The sequence below is a fragment of the Corvus cornix genome, chromosome 3 (assembly GCF_000738735.6).
Source record: "Corvus cornix cornix isolate S_Up_H32 chromosome 3, ASM73873v5, whole genome shotgun sequence".
Classification (NCBI taxonomy): Eukaryota; Metazoa; Chordata; class Aves; order Passeriformes; family Corvidae; genus Corvus; species Corvus cornix.
In genome coordinates, this window is record NC_047056.1 from 9,629,846 (window position 1) to 9,648,031 (window position 18,186).

Below are 18,186 nucleotides of genomic sequence, written 5' to 3' on the forward strand. Positions count from 1 at the left end.
CCATTGTATTGCAGCTTTCTGTGTTTAGTTGCTCATAGTAAAATTGCTTTTACTATGAGACTAATATGACTGCACGGGGCAGATTAATGTGCTGCTGCACATAAACGCTTGCCTTGCCAACTGCTCCTAGTTAGTTGGTTTGAGTGTAAACCATGGGTGAGATTTGAAGTGAGGAGGCATACAAATCTAAAGCCAGGATCTAACATGATATTAGCTGCTTTGCTAGCTTATCCATGGGTCCCCACTTCCCAAGTATGTTACATATAATTACTACATTGCATTTTTAATTTTGTTTGTTCTCCTCCTTGCAGTGCCCATTTCTTATGTTTCTTCTTCACTGTATATAGTACCCCAGCAACATCCACATTTATAATTACAGAAGATAAAGTTATAATATTCCTGAGGCAAAACTGCATTTTAACAACTGTGCTAATGTGGAAAACAACTTGTGCAGAATAAATATGCCCTACAATTAGTGGTATGCCGACATTTTTCATGGTTACCTTACATATAAATAAACTCAAGCCACTGACATTTTTCCTAAGGGCTTTTATCTCTGCAGCCCCAAAACTGCAGACAGATTTGTTGTAAGTAACACTATCACCATAATAAGTTTGAAAGCCCATTATTTTTTTAAAAATTCATCTGCTTTTACATCTGCATAGCTCGGGGCTGGGCTGGTGGGTCTGATATTGTCTTGTCTGATGAACCATGGGTGCGTCCTGGGCTCCCCAAAGCCTATCATTTGGCTGAGGCTAACAGGAGGTGACTGGGCAAAGCCGTTTCACCTGAGGGTGGGCCAGGTCACAGGTCACTTGTAATAGCTCCTCCATGCATCTCCAGACCTGTAAATGAGACCAGAGCCTGACTCACTCTACTACACTTTCTTTGTCTTAGACGGATGCTCTAATCAAACAAATTACCTAGCCCGTGATCACAGCCACTGAGCCAGAGATGGTTTTGCAGACGCTTGTCTGGAGCCCTCCAAGCCCCCTCGACCGTGCAGCACCGCTTAAAAGAATGGGCTAATGTTTTTCACCAAAGGTAATAAAAAGATTGCAGTTACTTGGCTAAGCTGGCCTCGGAAAAAAATCCCCAGAGACACCATGGGACACAGTTTGACACACGCAGCACAGCAAAGGGCACGTATAGGAAGTAACGATGGCTCTGGCTTCCCCCAGTGTGGGGGTACACATGCTATGGCTCTATGGACCCAGTGCATCTCCATAAAGCCTAAATGCTACAACAGTAAGGGAGTAGGTGCACCTTACCTCTGGGTAGGATTACTCTCTGCTTGGGGTTTTATTTTCTTTTTTTTAAAGGGGAAAAAGACTGAGATGGGCAAAAATCCCATGGGAAGAAGGTGAGCCCAACCATAAATAACTGGGCTCATCCAGCACCAATAAAGAAAAGCATACAGGCGTGGCTTGTTTATTGTAAAAATCAGCCTTAGGCAAAGGATTTAAAACTGATCAGCCTGCTACAAACATTTTATATTAGTCTTGTATTTATTTATTGCACAGTCCTTTAGTTTTATTTATTGACTGTCATTTCCTACTGTACTGCAGGCAGTGCTGTCACTGTATATTCTTAAAACTTTCACAATAAATTGTAAACATTAAAAAAATCCCAGCCATCCCATATTTTTATCCTGCATTTTCCAGATATTTTGGCTTTTGTTGAAGTAATGTCAGTTGTTTACTTGATTCTGACTCAAAGAGAAAAAGCAAACCACCACCCTAGGTACTTTCTAGTTTCAGATGTTTTGTGTGATTGTAAAAGAGAAAGAAACCAGTTTTGACTGAGAGAATGAGCTACTGCAAACAATCTGTTGCTAATATAGTCTAATTGCTAGTGATATTTTGAGAAAACAATTAAATTGGAAGTGGGGTTACTTTGGTGTTTATTGTCTGTGACAGCTTCTTTTGGAAACAGGCTCAAGGGCTGCCGAACTGAGGCTGTGATGATGTGTGAATAATACTTATCATCAATACAGAGCCAGCCAGCAAAGCAGAGAATTACAAAATGGGCAAACTCACCTGTTAGACATGTCAGGACGGGCAGGGAGCTGTTACATGGTCACAGGTGAGTCTTTCCACTTACCCGTATTTGCACCCTGCAGAATCAACGTCCTTTTTGGCACTAGGAATTGGGGGGGGAAGATGCTTCAGTGCCTCCTGGGTTTGAGCTAAAAAGTCTGTATAAATTTGGTTGTTGGAGGGAAAGGTACCATATACTAGCAGAAATACATTTGAACCATGAGTCTAACAGCTCAGGGAAAAAGTCTGGGCAAAATTCCCATGGATTTTCCCACATCCAGGTTTTCACTGCCAGTTGTCACTGTGATTAGTTCAAGGTGTAAACAGACGTGCCCTCTGCAAGCAGATGTGCTAAGAGATTGTCACCCACCACCAGGCCTTCTTCTTCAGTACCCTCTGGTGGGAAACATCCCCTGTCCCTCCCCACCAGCAAAGCTGCTCACCTGGGTCCATCCAGCCCCATTTTGAACACCTCCTGGCAATGCTCCAAAGACTTCTTCTGAGATGAAGCCATTCCTGTGCAACCTCCACCTGATGGGCTGAAGAAGCTGAGTGGGCATAAAAAGGTTGCCTTGAGGCTACCAAAATGCTGTGAAGACTTTGTATAAGCCAGTGATATGGTTGGGTCAGCAGTATTTAATTGAGTTCTTGTCATGCCATGACATACAAGCTACCACAGAAATGGCATTAAAGAGAGATGGTAATTTTCAGTTCAAAGAGGTCAGATCTCTGGAAATATGCGACACTGTAAAATGGTTACAATGGTTCAGTTACTGAACTTGGTACCACTGGAAGAAGTCATCAGCAGCCCCATCCCGAACCATCCTGGCCTTCAGCAAGTGCTGAGTGTGTGTTGCTGCTCCTCAGTGTCGAGAAGTCCAGGCATGGCAGAGAGGACTACTTAACCCCATCTATGTATTGGTTGGTGAGTTGCAGTTTGCAAGCTTTTCTACTGTGGCAGTAAGTCTAGGAAACACTTCTTTATATCTCCTATGAGAACACTAGTGCTCACAGTATCTTCCGGCTCCAGAAGCCAGAGATTTAGGAAAAGCATCAACTGCCATCTAAGTGGGAACAAAATCAAGTGAAGGGTTTTGACAGTGAGAGTCAGTGTCTCAGGAGCTCTCTCATTTTTGTCCTCTCTGCAGAACTGCTTGCATCAAGACCTTAAAACCCCTCTATAAAAGCTGTTTGTGTGAGAGCAGATGGTATTTCATTGTCTTTTGCTACTGATCTTGAATTATCAGCCTTTATAATGAAAATGCCAATTCAGCCTTGACTGTTCTGCTATAACTCTACCAGGACCACTATAATGCACACACCATATATACTGAATATTTATTATGGTACTGTGCATATTATTTATTGTATATGCAGCATATTTTGTAGGTGAAAAATGATACCTTATCTAAGTCAATGAGCATAACCCGGAAAAATATAGCAGAGTAATCATGTGATTCATAATTGACATCTGCTCTCCAAAGACTTTGACAGAATCTGAATTTTCAGCATGCACTGGAAATGCTCTTCTGTTTGCTGGTCTGGGCATAACCATGCCACTGCTCTCTCCAGCAGCTCCATCAGTCTTCTGTATTTCCATAATTCCCTGGGTGCATGGAAAAGCTGGGCCAGGCACATGCTGAAAATATTTCAAGAAGTTGCAAAAAAGTGCTGATGTTTTTCAGTGTCCAGAAATAAGACAAGGAAGCGGGTTTTTTCTGTCCAAATGCTAATGAAGACCAGCCTGTGCTCATCCTCAGGGTTTTCATAGATTCACAGTGGGATTTTATGCGTACATGTGTTTTCACGTATATAAGAGTGAATCTTCTGCTCTGATTTCACCACTCTGTTGGATATCACCACACAGCCTGGATGTGGCCAGACCAGCGAAACCTCTGCAGCCTCACTCCCCTCCAGCACTGACTCTTTGGTTCAATCCTATTGTAAACCCCCATTTCGTGAATGTGCTTTTTCTGAAACAGCATACAGGTTCCTTGCATGTACTTGGAACAAATTGCTGAGAAAAGAGGAACTGGGGTGTGGTGGTCAATGGTTTTTGTCACTTTTTTGTCACTGATCTTTCTGGTCATGAGAGGCTCATGGGGCAGTGGGTGATCTAGCTGCATTCAGTTGCTTTTAATATGTTGTCTCATCAGCCTTATTATTAACCAGATTTCCAGACTTAATGTATCAATGGGATACACAGGCATCAGTGAACAACTCCCCAGAGGAGAGGAGGGATGCGGAAAAATCCACAGAAATTACATATTAGGTAAAGTCATATCTGATCTACAGAGACTTGACTGAGTTTATGGAGAATAGAAGGGCAGTGAAGCTGGAATTTGAGAAGTGGAGTTGTGTGAAGCCCCTCAGTTCAACAAGCACCACATCTTGGGAAGTTTTCCTTTTGCCATCTTAATTTTTCCTGCTTTTGTGGATTCTTTAGTGTCTGCTACTCCAGCTGGGAGAAATCTAGAGGCGTCCCAGCCCTTTGCAGCCTGGCTGCAATATGGCATCCTTGCACAGTGGGAGGGAGGGTGAGGCAGGAGAGGAGAGGATGAGGAAGGGTTTATCAGAATAAACAACAACAGGGACATAGCAAGAGTTTTCGAACAAGCATCCAAATCACATTATCAATGGCATCTAGAGACCAGCTCACGTCTTTCTTGGCATTGCTCTCGCTCCAGGAACGTGGCCAAACTTGTCTCAGTATTTGAGCTAGTCTTCCTTGTCAATGACTCTTTTTTTTTTGGACAGATACGGCTCTGTTCATATCACACTTAAAAGCAATAGGTGAAGAGAGCAGAGGCTTCACCTCTTTCATATGCAAAAGACAACAAATTTTATGTATATATGAGGGGAGCTAATCCTGCTCTCACTGAAGCCTTTTGGAAGATTCCCAGTGACATTGCAGAGACTTTGAATTATGGCCAGCTTTTGCTTTTATTTTTTTTTTTCTTTCCCTCTTGCAAGATGTCTGGAATAAATATTTTAATTCAAAATGGCACTGCGGTGCCTTGCAGTGCTGCAGGCTGGGACCCTGTCCCCAGCAGCCTCCGGCACTTTTCCCAGCAGTGAGGCATGCAGCCGGAGCATGGCCCTTCGGCAAGCACAGCCGCAACGGGGAGGTGCCAAAACATCACAGAGCAAGGCCATCATCAACTAGCAGGCAGGCTATTTTGTACATTCAAAACTCACAAAAATATATATAGTTCAGTTGGCTCAGTGAGCTGCTGAGGAGCCTATATGCTGCTTGCAATGTGTCCGCTATGGAATAAGACATAGGAAGTCACTTTAGAGATAATTTTAAAATATTTCAGGTCCTCTGGGTATGCCAGATCAATGGCAATAAAGCCAGCAATCTGTGCTTTATACCAAATAATCAGACCTGGTTTGGTTATGCTGCCCTTGCCTCAGGAGAAGTTGGCAGCCAGGCAGAGAGGATGATGGCTTTACGGAGAGCAGAAGAGGAATAAGGCTTGTGAATAGTGCCTGCAAAAAAAAACCCTCTTTAAAAATTTGTTGAATTTTAATGAAAGCAGCTCATAGTGTATAAGAGGGACAATGCTGTTACGTAGCAGTGGTCTTGCTTGCATGTCTAGCCTGGGAGCTGTTGTGAAGGCTCGTAGTCTGTATCATGGGACTCAGTGCACCTTGGAACAGTGCTGGAGTAGTCAGTCATTTTATACACCCAGCATGTGTCCATACATATGGATAGGTAGAGACATGCACGTACATTTATATATATGTTTGTGTAAATCTGTATATACATATATGCATATATGCATATATGTGTACATATATATTTATACACACACCATATTATTGAATATACATGCATGCATACATATGTATATCTGCTTAGGCTTCTATGCATTTTTTATGAGAAAAACAAAGCATAAGAAAAAAACCTAATTATTTAGATAACTAACAAAATATAATAATTATACACATTTAAATACATCGTGAGCCTTTGCATGTATACATATGTATAGGTGAAACAGTTTCACGGATATTTTACCTTTTCACATAATATAGGATGAACCAGATTACATAGTGATCATAGTGGATAATTGCTACAAAGCAAATTAGAGCAACCAAGTTATCCTCCTCATATATGGGTCAATTTAAAGAGATAGTGTCAGTCATGTTGTGACCAGCCTCCCCAAGAGGAGTTCTGCACTTGGAAATGTCCTTAGAGAGATGGTCTTTGGCTTTGAAAAGTGTCTGGGCTGCCTTGGTGGGGTGGTGCAGCCAGCACCCAACACCCCCAGCACCACTCACACTCCAGCTCTCCAACAGTGAGTGTGGTTTCAACATGTGCACATCAGCTTTAGGAATGTCTAGAAGTTTAACAATGAATCATCAATTCCTAATGGTCCTACCTCCTCAATGCTTCTACTCCACTTATTATCACATCATTTAAGCATCCTAGGATGGTACTAGGAAACATCAGTCTCTGACCAAAAGAATCTGAAGTGCAGCATTAAGTTTCTTCTCAGGGATACTTAGTCTTGATGACTGTCTTCCAGGTAAAGCAGAAAGAGATTGCCTTCTCCTGCCAAAAGGGGTAGAGCAATATTTGTCCTGATTTCTGGTGGCAGTTGTTGGCATGCTGCTTGGAGTGGCTGGTACCCTGCTTACATGAATTCTATTCAAGAAAAGAAACATGATACTGGGTGGAAAAATAATAATGAGAAAATTGATAGCATTTCTGAAAGTCAAACAAGCATCTCTGACTTCACTGTGTCACCTGGCTAATGCTGAAAGCTCATGCTGAGCCTGATTTTCACAGGGATAAACCCAAACCACCGAACGTGGCTGATGCAAGCAAGTCACAGTGATAGCCAGGCGGTAGGTTTTGCCAAAGCGCAGCTTAGACAGATGCGCCTGCCGCCAAAAAAATGAAAAGCAGAGATCACTTCAATGTCTTACAGGGTCAAAAAGAATGAAAAGGAGTGGTTTGTTATTAGGGATAAAAATTGGTTTGGGCTTCTCGGGAAACAGCATGATTCTCCTTCCCTGTGGTACTCAGTTCTTCCAGCATGTGCCCACAGGTGCTGTGAGTTGTGGGGTCTCAGCTGCAAGGATTCCTTCACCAGAGGAACTCTCCTGGGCACAGGAAAATTTCCTTTTCCCCTTACTTCTGGTGTTTGAGGTCTTAATTTGTAAACCCCTTGCTTTTGAGCAAGAGAATAGCACAGTCCTGTGAGAGTGAAGTGGGATGCCCATCCCTGTGGACGGGACTGGAGAGGGATCAGCAGGCCATTTCCCAATGCTTTTCAGATGCCCTCATTGAATGAGGGTGTGGGGGGAAATCCTGGAGATGTCAGAAATGCCAACAGTGAAGGAAAGAAAGAACGAAGGAAAAAGCACACTCACATCTGCAGCTGATTTAGCCATATAAATAAATGGTAGGTTCCTCTGGCACTCCCAGCACAAATAATTAAATGGTGCATTTGGGTTCTAGGACACCAAAATACAGAGGGATATGAGAGAGAGTGACATGTATGTATTTGTCCCAAATCATATGTTTATCTTTTTTCCCTCTATGCAATTAAAAATTCATTAATAACCATATGACTAAAATAAAAGCAGGGTAGCGGGGCTGGACTGGGCTGTGCATCAGACTGCATGCGCAGGGAGCTGGGGGCTGCTGTGCCTGGAGTGAGACCGGGGCTCTGGTTTTATTTAGGGCCACGCCTCGGCAGCTTTAAGACAGCACAATGCAATTACTCTGACCACAAAATGTTCTGCAAGAGCCTGATGGTCCCTGATGCAACCAGGAAGGGAGATGATGGGAGCAGTCCAGCCTTGCCAAAGCCTCTGCAGTGGGGCTGTCAGCAGTCATCTCCCTTCTCAGGCAGCCCCTAGATGTTAAGGTGAGCTTAACTTCATATATATCTGCCAGACCCAGGGACTCATTTCCTGTAACTACCTGCTTTTTTCCTATGTAGGTGTACAGCTGAGGATGTGTGAGATGGATGCTGGCTTCCAGAGCTTGAAAAATGTTCTTTCCTCCTCTTAAAAAATCTTTGCCAATGCTGGGAATCTGCTGCCTCTGTTCAGGTGAAGCTCCCTTGGCACTTTTTCTTAGGAGCAATGAAGACATCAAGCCTTATATGGATTCCATTATTATTTTGTTTTATTGTGTTGTCATTTTATGAGGGACTTGAGGCCCACAGGGAGCAGGAAGGCGCTACCAACTAAACCAGGGTGGGGAGCGGAGGAGACATGTCGAGGCAGCCTGGTATCAGGGAATGATTTCATCCAGAGCCCTATTGTGGCAGGGAAACAATTCCCGTTTACCAACAGGCCCACTATTGTGCTGCTGGTGCCAGAGGAAATCTGTGGCTGAGCAGGGTTGCACAATTGCCAGTGTCATCCCTGCCAGACCCCTGGGCTCCATGGAGCTGGGACAGCAGGCAGGGCTTAGCATGGCATGTGGGTATCAACAGACCTTGGTGAGGCAGCCTGAACCTGGCCACACAGCCATAGGCTGTTATTATTTTGCTGTGAGAATCAGAGGACTGATCCACGCTGATACACCCCCTCCTACTTGCTTCCCTGCCCTCTTGCATCAGTTTGGGGGGTCCTTGGGCCAATCAAATGTGTGACCATACAAGCAGTGTTAAGGGTGCTGCATGGTGTCCAAGCAAGAGAAGGGTGAGTCAGCTTATACCATCCTTTTATTATTTTTAAACCTGGACTCCATGTAGGTAATGTTAATAGCAAACCAGAGTGGGATTTGTGAGTTAAGATGACAAGTGTTGTTGAAGTGTTTCAATCTCCTTATCTCTTTCCCAGACTTCTTCATCCAGAATTTAGATCATCTAAATGCAAAGCCCCGTGCCTCTGGCTTCCTCTTCTTCTCCTTTCAGTTCATTTGCTTTTAAAATGGACATTCAATTTTTACCTGTGGAGTAGGGATGGAGCAGCTTTGAATGGAATGAAGAGATAAATGCTAATCTGATTTGCACATCCTCTGCCAGCACCTCTGGCAACTCCTGCTTGCAACTCCACTGCCAGCACCTCTGAACTGAACCCTCATAACCCCCTAAGCAAGAAACACTGTGTGTCTGGACAAGGAATCCACACCAAGTCACTATCCATGAATGGACACAAAGTCTCAAATACTCAGAGAAGTTTGGAGGGTCAAAAACTCCTTGTTTTTTCTTGCTTCCTAGACAGCACACAGCACAGCTACACATTGGCTGTGGGGCCATGGCAGCTCCTGAGATGTCTAGGCTAGGGTTTAAGGGATAACTAGGCATAACTTTGAGTTTTACAGATGTGTCCATTCTCACATGGCTACAGCTCACACAGCTACATGAGCTAATTTTCATGAAGTGTTTTGGGGGCTGCCAGCAATGCAGATCCTGTATAGAACAAGCGATGGCAGAGATCTAGGATTCACCTGCATCTCAGGAGGGTTTCATTGCACGCCCTGAGTTCCCACAGCTCTATGTACCCAGGCTTGAAGCTACTTCAGGTATGTCCCTGGTTCATCATCAAGCATCAAGGTTCTCCAGTTCCTGCAGCACATAGATCTGGTTGTTTGTTTTCCTCCACCTTCTTCAACTACCCTGTTTTCTCATGGGGGGCAGCCCTTAGGGTTATGATTACTGGTCCTACCCCAAAAGTCAGTGCTGGAAGATAACAAATGACCTGATTTTTCACATCTTCTTTGAAAACTTGGAAACAGATCTACACACAAGCTCAGCTGGGCTGCTGCAATACTAACCTACCCCTTAGGACTTCTCTGCATGAAAAGAGACTGGGACAACCCTGAGAGAACAAAACAGTCAAAAATGGTTTTAATTTACTTCCCTGTATGGCGTGTGTTCACCAAGCAGGGACTGGGAGCAGCGTCCAAGCCTAATTTTTGTTTCTCCATAAGGGCATTTAGAGAAGCATCTGAGCGGAGGGACACATACTCCTGTGGTGTCATGTCAGAATTTCTGCAAAACCATGTAATTTGTGCACGTGTGCAACCTTGTATTTTGTTTTGGGGTTGTCTTTTTTTTATTTTCTGTCACAGACTGCTGGCAGATAACATACTATTCTCTCAGCCTGGTATGAGTGTACAGTGAGCCATTCCCAGCCAGTTGGAGCTTTTCCACAAGATGGTACTTAGCCCAGTCTGTAATTGAAACAGGGCATGGATGCTCCTGGGGAAGGCAAACATCAGCCAAAAAACCAGGCCGTGATAGTCAAAGATATTTAGTATACAAATAAGAAGATGTTTCATAAATATCTTATAAAAACAGTAATTTACTTCCCAATATTTCAGCAGAATATCTAAATGCAACCAGCAGATGTATTTTGGAAGGATGAGACAAATGTTTAGCAAAATTAAAGTTATTCATGTGCAGTCACACAGGGAATATTTGCATGATATTTTACTAATTGCTCTAAAATCTGAATTGTAGCAAATAAACAAACTGGGGGAAAAAATAAATCAGCAGAAAGATTAGCCCCAGGCCTGTCTTTTTAAGTTCTCTGAGTCTTTCTTCAATAACCCTTTTTCTCTGGTGTCCTGGGGTTCCTCCTGAGTCTCCTCATCAGTCTTCTCAGTCCTGTTCCCTTTTGCAGATTTTTGTTTTTCCCCGATGGGATTTCTTCTGAGAGGGCTTTGCTTTTCTTCTTCCTTTGGAGTCCAAGCACTCTCCCCTGGTCTGCAGATCTGCCTGGTCCTGTTTCTTATTGCTTGACTGGAGTCAACAAGACCAATTTCCCATGGTCAAATTTTCGTCATCATTTTGGGAAAGTACTTTGCTATTGTATCAAGCTCAGGGATTGCCCCAAATAGGATTAGCCATACAGAAAAACCCAACACAAAAGGAGTAGATGCTTTTATATTGGCCAGGAATTCAGACTTTGGTTACTTTAACCTTCTCTTACAAGTTTCAAGTTACAGCAGCAAGGATCGAATTGTAGTTGCTGATTGTTATGACATTATTTTTTGTCAGGTCTATTTATTTGCTCTCCCGGAAAAGAGAATGTATTTCGAGATGTCAAAATATTTTGTTCGCCTTCATTTCATTGTAAGAGGAGCCTTAGGTGAGGTAAGAAAAATGTATGTTTATCAAAATGTTGGTGCACAGTAGATGGTTACATGCTTGTATATGTTTCATCCACCCAAAGGAATGGTGAGGGTACAAAAAATCAAGCAGTAGGAATTTAGCAAAGGTCAGAATTAAACTGATATGTCTTACATAGAAGTCACATTGACTGCAGGAGGAAGTGGGCTGCAGCACTGGAAACAGAAGTCCTTGGTTTCACACTACAGCTGCTTTTTACCCAAGGTGTTGGAGTTTCTTACAACAGTGAGCATCTCTTACCACCCTTCTGTCCAGACATGTAGGTGGGTAGGAAATGCACCTTTTACACATGACTTCTATGGCAAAAGGAATTTTTTTAGCCTCTGAGTCTTTAAGATGCAAAATCACATTGTAAATCATGTCCCTAACACTAAAAATTCTCCCTGTTCCATTCTGGAATCTGAAGGAGAGTCTGTGAGCCTTTGAGGGAGTCCAGCCCGATGTGGGGTGCACATCTTCTCTTAGCTCACATAGCAAGCATTTTCAGGATCCTGCTCTTCATGCTGGCCAGTATTTTCATTTTAATCTCATTTTCCTTATGGTTGTGAGGTGCAGGTGGATGGGGATGCTGAGCTAAATGCACAGGTAGGTGCTAAGAAGTAATATAAGTTGTACATCTCAGTCCTCCGAGGTTTTGTTAAAGTACTTCTGTAGGGTCAGTTGGTAACTTCTTCTCTAATCTGATATTTTATTTTTTTTTATTTGGAACAACAAAATTAATACAAAAGTCTATGGGTATCTGTTACCTGACTAAATAGGAAAAACAAAGGGGAGAACAGGGCATTACTGTCGCTATTTTTTTTTTTTTTTTAAAGGATGAGATTTCCAATCATTCATGAAGTTTACACTTTGAACTCATTAAAGTCTTTCTTTAGCTTCTCCCATCCGCAGGTCATTGCAGGAATATGTAAAAAGGAAATGTTTTATTTTAACAGAGTCAAGCAAAGTACATGAAACACACACTTGTCACTGCATAACACTCCTTAAGTTAAATCACAGAACCAAAGAGAACTTTTTTTCCTGCCTCGGTTTTTTACTTCATTGAAAAGAGCTCAAAGTATAATATTCTTTCAGGAAGCTTAAATTGTATTACTGGAAGTAATAGCAATCTCCTAAGCAAAATCCCACAGGACTCATGCCACTCTGCTTTCTAAAAAGCTGCATTCAAGCACATCCAGCGTTGCCTCTTTCCTGAACACTGCTCTCGAGGTTGTGTGCAGGGAGCTTTGGATAATGCCAAAGCAACTGGATATTTTTGCATTGGGATCTTCCAGGTGTTTCAGTCTTTATGGCAGTCCAGGATCTTGGGAGAAGCTGTGAGAGTCCTGCCCAACCATCCTAACTTTGGTCCTGCTTCTTGCTGTTTAATATGCATGTGTAACTTCCATGAATGTAAATAAAAGTTATGTACATGCATAGAGAGGGAAATAGATGCATTTATCTTGGCTCAAGACAAGCAGCATCTCCCCAGGGAGCTACTTAGGAGGTTATTGAAGAGACAACAGCAAAGTGGAGTGGGTTGTACCTTTCTACATATGTGTTGTAGAAATTATTGGCATGTTGCTGATGTTTATGGCTAACAAATAGTTTATTTCTAGGCTAAGAAACATTCCAATGTAAATGCTCAACTGGCAGCTAGCTGGAAGTTTGCCACTTGAAGTTAAAAGGCCCGTGACCAATGGTGTCAGATTAACATTTCCAAGTTGGACAATGTACAAATGGTGTTCTTGGACTGAAATAGAAATAGATGAAAGTGGTCTACTGCAGTGCAAATAACAAACTGGCAACCAGCTGGTCATTGGAAAGAGAATATGCTATGGGAATATGCTTTCTGCAGAAATACTTTATTTTGGAGATAAGTATCAACAATAGGAAGATGAGGCTTGTTTAACAAGAACCATATGGTCTCATCCTGCTTTTATTTCACTCAGTGGCAAAGCCCTGATTGTCTTTTGTAGGTGCGGAATGGGGATTACTGCTAATAAACAAGAAGTACAACAAGCTGTCTGATCCATTGTTGCCCTTCAAGAGTTATAAACAGGTTATTTTTAATGCACATGCTGATATTTCAGGAGACAATAACTGAAAGGAAGCAGAACTGAAGGTGCTTGCTGAAAAACCGTTACTTCTGACAAAATAAGCCAAGACAAAGAACCATTCAAGACAAAGTTATCAAACTGTGTGAAACCAATACAGCAACATTTCCAAACTGATAAGTGGAGAAGTAGTGGATGGGTTCATTCAAAAGAAAAAGTAGTTTGAATTTTTGTGGAGAGAAAACAATAGCCTGTAAAAAATAACTTATGAGCAAAAGGGGAATACGGCAGGGACCTCGCTGAGGTTTAAGTAACTACACAATTTAGTCTGTTAGCAATGCAATTAAAGATAACAGAATTTAGCATTGCAGTTTTGGTATAGCCACAAAATTGATTTGTGCTACGGAAAGGAAAGGGAAAGGGAAAGGGAAAGGGAAAGGGAAAGGGAAAGGGAAAGGGAAAGGGAAAGGGAAAGGGAATGGGAAAAGGAAGGGAAAGGGAAGGGAAGGGAAGGGAAGGGAAGGGAAGGGAAGGGAAGGGAAGGGAAGGGAAGGGAAGGGAAGGGAAGGGAAGGGAAGGGAAGGGAAGGGAAGGGAAGGGAAGGGAAGGGAAGGGAAGGGAAAGGGAAAGGGAAAGGGAAATGCAGCCTCAGTGGAAAATCCTGCTTTGGGAACTTTTCAAGGATGTAAAACATTGTCTAGAATTGTTTACTTTTATGGGTAGGAAGTAAAAAATAAGTAAGAGTGGAAATGGCATTCTTACCATAGCTGGAAGGTCGCATTAAAATCAATAAAAGTCAGCACTGCAAACTCATTTTTTAAACTGGTTGTGTTTTGTTGCTGGTTTGTTGGTTTGGGTTGTTTTTACAGTGGCCAAGGTTTTTTATTTTGATCTCAAAAAGACAGCAAGTAGGAAACTACTAATTATCAAGAAAATATAAAGATTTGAACATGAAAAATATAGATCATGTATGCAGAGGCTCACATCTCCTTTGAGTGTAAGTACTCAATCCCACTGATTTCCATGTGTCTGAATACAATTTATAACAATCAGGGATATCAAAATTATGTTACATATTGAGATACATCATATTACTAACTCTGGTGGTTTTTGCTCACAAACTTCCTTTTTCTTCTCTTCTTGCTTTAAAGTATAGAAAATAGAGGAAGCATAAAGAAATAATACAGAACCTGAAGCATGTGAGGATTCAGATGTTCGGTTTGACTGTCTTAGTTAATCTCCACTTTTAACTTTGAACACCCCTTCCCTACGACTCCCTTGGCTTTAGACTGATGTCAAAACAGCCTTAAACCATTTCTGTTGGTTTTCTGGGCTCCTGATGCCCACCTCAACCCCTCCATCTGAAAAACGTCAAATCCCCAGCACAAATTACTGCAATTTGAAAGTAGTTTCAAGGCAGCCCAACGATGAGGGCAATCCCACACTATCTGGTTGTGTTTGTGATGGAAATACATGACAAGTGTGGTCCTCATCCAAAGCTCTTCAAAGTGCTGGGGTGTTTCTCCCGCATGACTTGGCAAGTTGTTCACAGGTGGGTCCTGGTGGAACAGGACTTCAGATGCCAACACTTTCAGGATTCAGTTTTTCCAAGTTACCAGCAGCTCTCTAATAAAAGGGAATCAAACAGAACGTAGGTTCAGTGTCCATTTATAGGACCACTAGTAATTTGGCAATGTTACCAATAAATAAACACCCACACTTCCCTAAAGACTGGGACTGCATTGCCCCACTGTACAGCTCCCCCAAAGCTGAGGAGAACCCTCTGATTTTATCTCTCCCTTGCTTTTCTTTTCCCCAAGCAGCGGGGATAGCTGAAGAAGCCCGTCATCGTTTTATTGCTGTTTCTAATAAACACATATGGTGATGCCTATAACAAGAACAACAACGAGTTGCTATTGTTCAGCACACGGCCATATGTGGGCTGTCCAGCGGCTCGGCAGCTGCATCATGAGGGCTCAGGAATGCCGATAGCCCAGAGAGAAAGGAATGATTTTTAAGGGCTCTGAGCCTCACAAATAGTGCATCTGCTTTACATACCGCTGTTGCTAAAACAACTTCTGACCATGGTGTGCCAAAAGCATAGATGTGGTGTTAGTCACTACAAAAGTTCATAAGGTGCTTAAATTGTTAGTAATTGCAGTGCAGACTGAGAAATTTGCTGGGAGTATGTTGAAGGGAGCTTTGCAAAACAAAAAGGCCTGAATAAATATTTTTATAAATATTTTGCATGTATATACATATATATATGCATCTGTATGTGTGTATTTAGACACTTAGCGCTATTTTTTTTACATTAGAAACTCAGGCACTTGCACATCTAGTACTTCACATAATAAAAACTTTGACCCCAGCACTAATCCATATTTCTTTTATCCCATTGTGCAAGGTTGAAAGGCATGCAATTTGCCAATAGTTTTTTCTCCATTAACTACATTTCCCTCTGGCCTCATATGGCTCTGCTTAGGATGGATAATCAACACTTCAGTGATGCAGAGGCAGCCCAAACACGATGGTTGGAATGCCTCACATACAACTGTGTTTCTAACACTCTTCTTTTCCTGTTGCCATATCTAAACTGATTGAAAATGAACAGCCCATCTGCACATCTTCATTTTTCCATCAGTGTGTTGAGGGGAGAGAGAGAGACTGTGATTGAGAGAAAAGAGAAATAAGGCTTGATAGGAGGAAACACTTTTTTCAAATTTGGACAAACACAATCAGGCAACCAGTGCTTTATTAAAGCCCCTGAATAATTTAACTGATTTTATGTGCATGTGTGTGTGTGAGAGAGAGAGAGAAAGATGCTGAGTACCTACTGTAAATAAGAAGAGAGAGAGAAAATTGTAAAGGATCCAAAAATCCAACTACTTGCATATGTCTCCAACCAGGGATTTTAAAAGTCTGATTTAAGTATCACAGTGCAAATGATTTTGGCCAGTATTTCTAACACATGGCAGGAAGTCTTGGTCTTGTACTTCTTTTGTACATGTACACACCATCTTTGTGGCACACAAATTACCTGTATAATGGGACACGATTTGAGTAACCCGTAATGCCCCAGGAAGAACCACATCCAGGCATTCACAGAAACCATAGACCAACTCAGACTGCCAAAATCCACAACTGTTTTTGCCTGGTAAATGAAACCACAAACATTTGCATGCTTAGATATCCCAACAAAAAGTAAATATTCTGGATGACGTACTTTTCAATATCATACACAGTGGCATGAAAAAAACAGAGGGAAAAAAATTGACTTCTGTTTACTCTGTCTTAAGGAGTTCTTTCCAATGGATAAAGCTGAAATGCCCACACTGACTTCCCCTGAAATAAAGAAGGACCATATTTTCCCCCTGACAGATGTACGTGGCTCTCTCTTCCTCCCGGGAGTAGTGGCAGAGCTTCATAAAACCCTGCGCCAAGGCCAGATTTTCAGAGGTCCCCGGCATCCCCCAGTTCCTGTTGATTTGTAAGCAACATGCAGCTTGAGGTTTTGCTCGTCCCTCAGCTGAAACTTTCAAAACTCGTGATTTCTCAGCATGAGTCAGTGTTTTATGTAACCCTAGCTTGCACTGCTCCAAACCCCTCCTGAGCTCGGAGTGCTCTGACAGCCAACCTCAGATTCTTCATCCCTGCAGCTGATAACTTCAACCCTCTGATGGTGGCACAACAGGCCCCTCCATGCTGCTCCTGGGGGTTTTGGGGCCTCAGTGGGGCTCTCCTGGTGCTCTGGGGACCGAGGCTAGGAGAAAGCTGGGCTGGAGAATGGAGCTCCACTCCCGGTGGGAAAGATGTTGAGCTTGCCTGCAACAGAAATGCCCAATCATGGGTTTGTTTGGCTGATTTTTTTTCAATTGCCTGAAACAGCATCAGTTTTATCCATGGCCCTGACATAAAAAAAGCCCCCAAAAAAAATTCTCATGTAGAAGTAGGAAGAGAAGGCACTGATTTGGTGGATCCCACTTGCTGTTTGTTTTCTGCAGGCACCTTGGATGGTGACTTCAGTTCACCTGGTACACTGCTTCACCCTGAAGGCAGCATCCTGAAGTCAGGTACCTGAACAAGCTGGAGAGGGGCTTGTCACAATGTAAGTAATTTTTAACCATTATCTGTAGATACATTGAAATATATAAAAGCAGATGAAAAGAGTGGGAGAAGGTGAGAAGCTAAATCCCATTTTTAATTCCTATTTTAAGTTGATTTTCCCTTGAGAGGTGGAAAATACCAACACATATTCCCCTGGCAGGTTCCCATGTCCATTTTTGGGGGGATATCATTAGTGGTGGGATACACCCTTCCCAACCTCAGTGTCAGCACAGATCTCTCATCTCTCAGGCCAGCCAGGAACTGTCCTGCCACTCAAAGGAGGAGGGATGCCCATTTTGGTTGGTCAGCCCATCCCCGCCACAGCCAGACAGGAGTCAGTGAGAAGCTTTTATGTTCCTGATGCACAATTTCTTCCTCCTCAATCTTGGAGGGGAAAAGGGCTGTATTACATTTGGCCGACCCCTACCTTCTCTCTCCCTAAATGTAGTAGAAAACACAAAATGGTGCTTTTTTCCTACAAAAATAAAGCCCCAGTTTACTGGAGTGGGGTCTTGTGGACACTGAGCTAGAGACACTGTTTTATTGGAAAGGTCTGATGATGTGGCAGAGTAAAGTGTGAGGAAACCAGGCTACTCAATGCAGTACAGTGGGAAGCAAGTGGAAGGGCTGGAGAAGATGTAGAGATGGCTTGGGCTCCCCCCAGTATTTAAAGTGGAGCCATTCATACCGCCGTGTGTCTCTGCTTGCTGTTTGAAATGTACCCAGTGCATTCAAATCAATGAAACAAGTAACAGAGAAGCACATTTTGGCGTACTTTCCCAGGTATTGCTGGCTTTTTTTGGTGCAAATGACTGATTTGGACGTCATGTGACAGGAGTACCTCAAATTTAGGCCCTAGAAAAAAATATAAGAAAATAAGATTTTAAAAAAAATTAAAGC

At 42.6% G+C, this 18,186-nt stretch overlaps 3 long non-coding RNA genes across 7 annotated transcripts in view; 1 reads left to right on the top strand and 2 right to left on the bottom strand.

Moving 5' to 3' along the window:
- LOC109146175 overlaps positions 1-18,186 on the top strand; it is a 160,334-nt gene that overhangs the window by 135,930 nt on the left and 6,218 nt on the right. For all 4 annotated transcript variants that reach the window (XR_005604251.1, XR_002048052.2, XR_005604252.1 and 1 more), the window contains exons 7-8: positions 11,012-11,107; positions 17,184-17,287. This is a non-coding gene — a long non-coding RNA (uncharacterized LOC109146175). The remainder of the gene's footprint in view (positions 1-11,011; positions 11,108-17,183; positions 17,288-18,186) is intronic.
- LOC109146176 lies at positions 13,783-17,185 on the bottom strand. Its single transcript, XR_002048054.3, has 3 exons — positions 16,817-17,185; positions 16,220-16,333; positions 13,783-14,805 (listed from the first exon to the last, which is right to left on the bottom strand). It is a non-coding gene; the product is annotated as an uncharacterized LOC109146176 (long non-coding RNA).
- Positions 17,617-18,186, bottom strand: part of LOC104696581 — a 31,691-nt gene continuing 31,121 nt past the window's right edge. For both annotated transcript variants that reach the window (XR_005604250.1, XR_002048051.2), the window contains one exon: positions 17,617-18,141. This is a non-coding gene — a long non-coding RNA (uncharacterized LOC104696581). The remainder of the gene's footprint in view (positions 18,142-18,186) is intronic.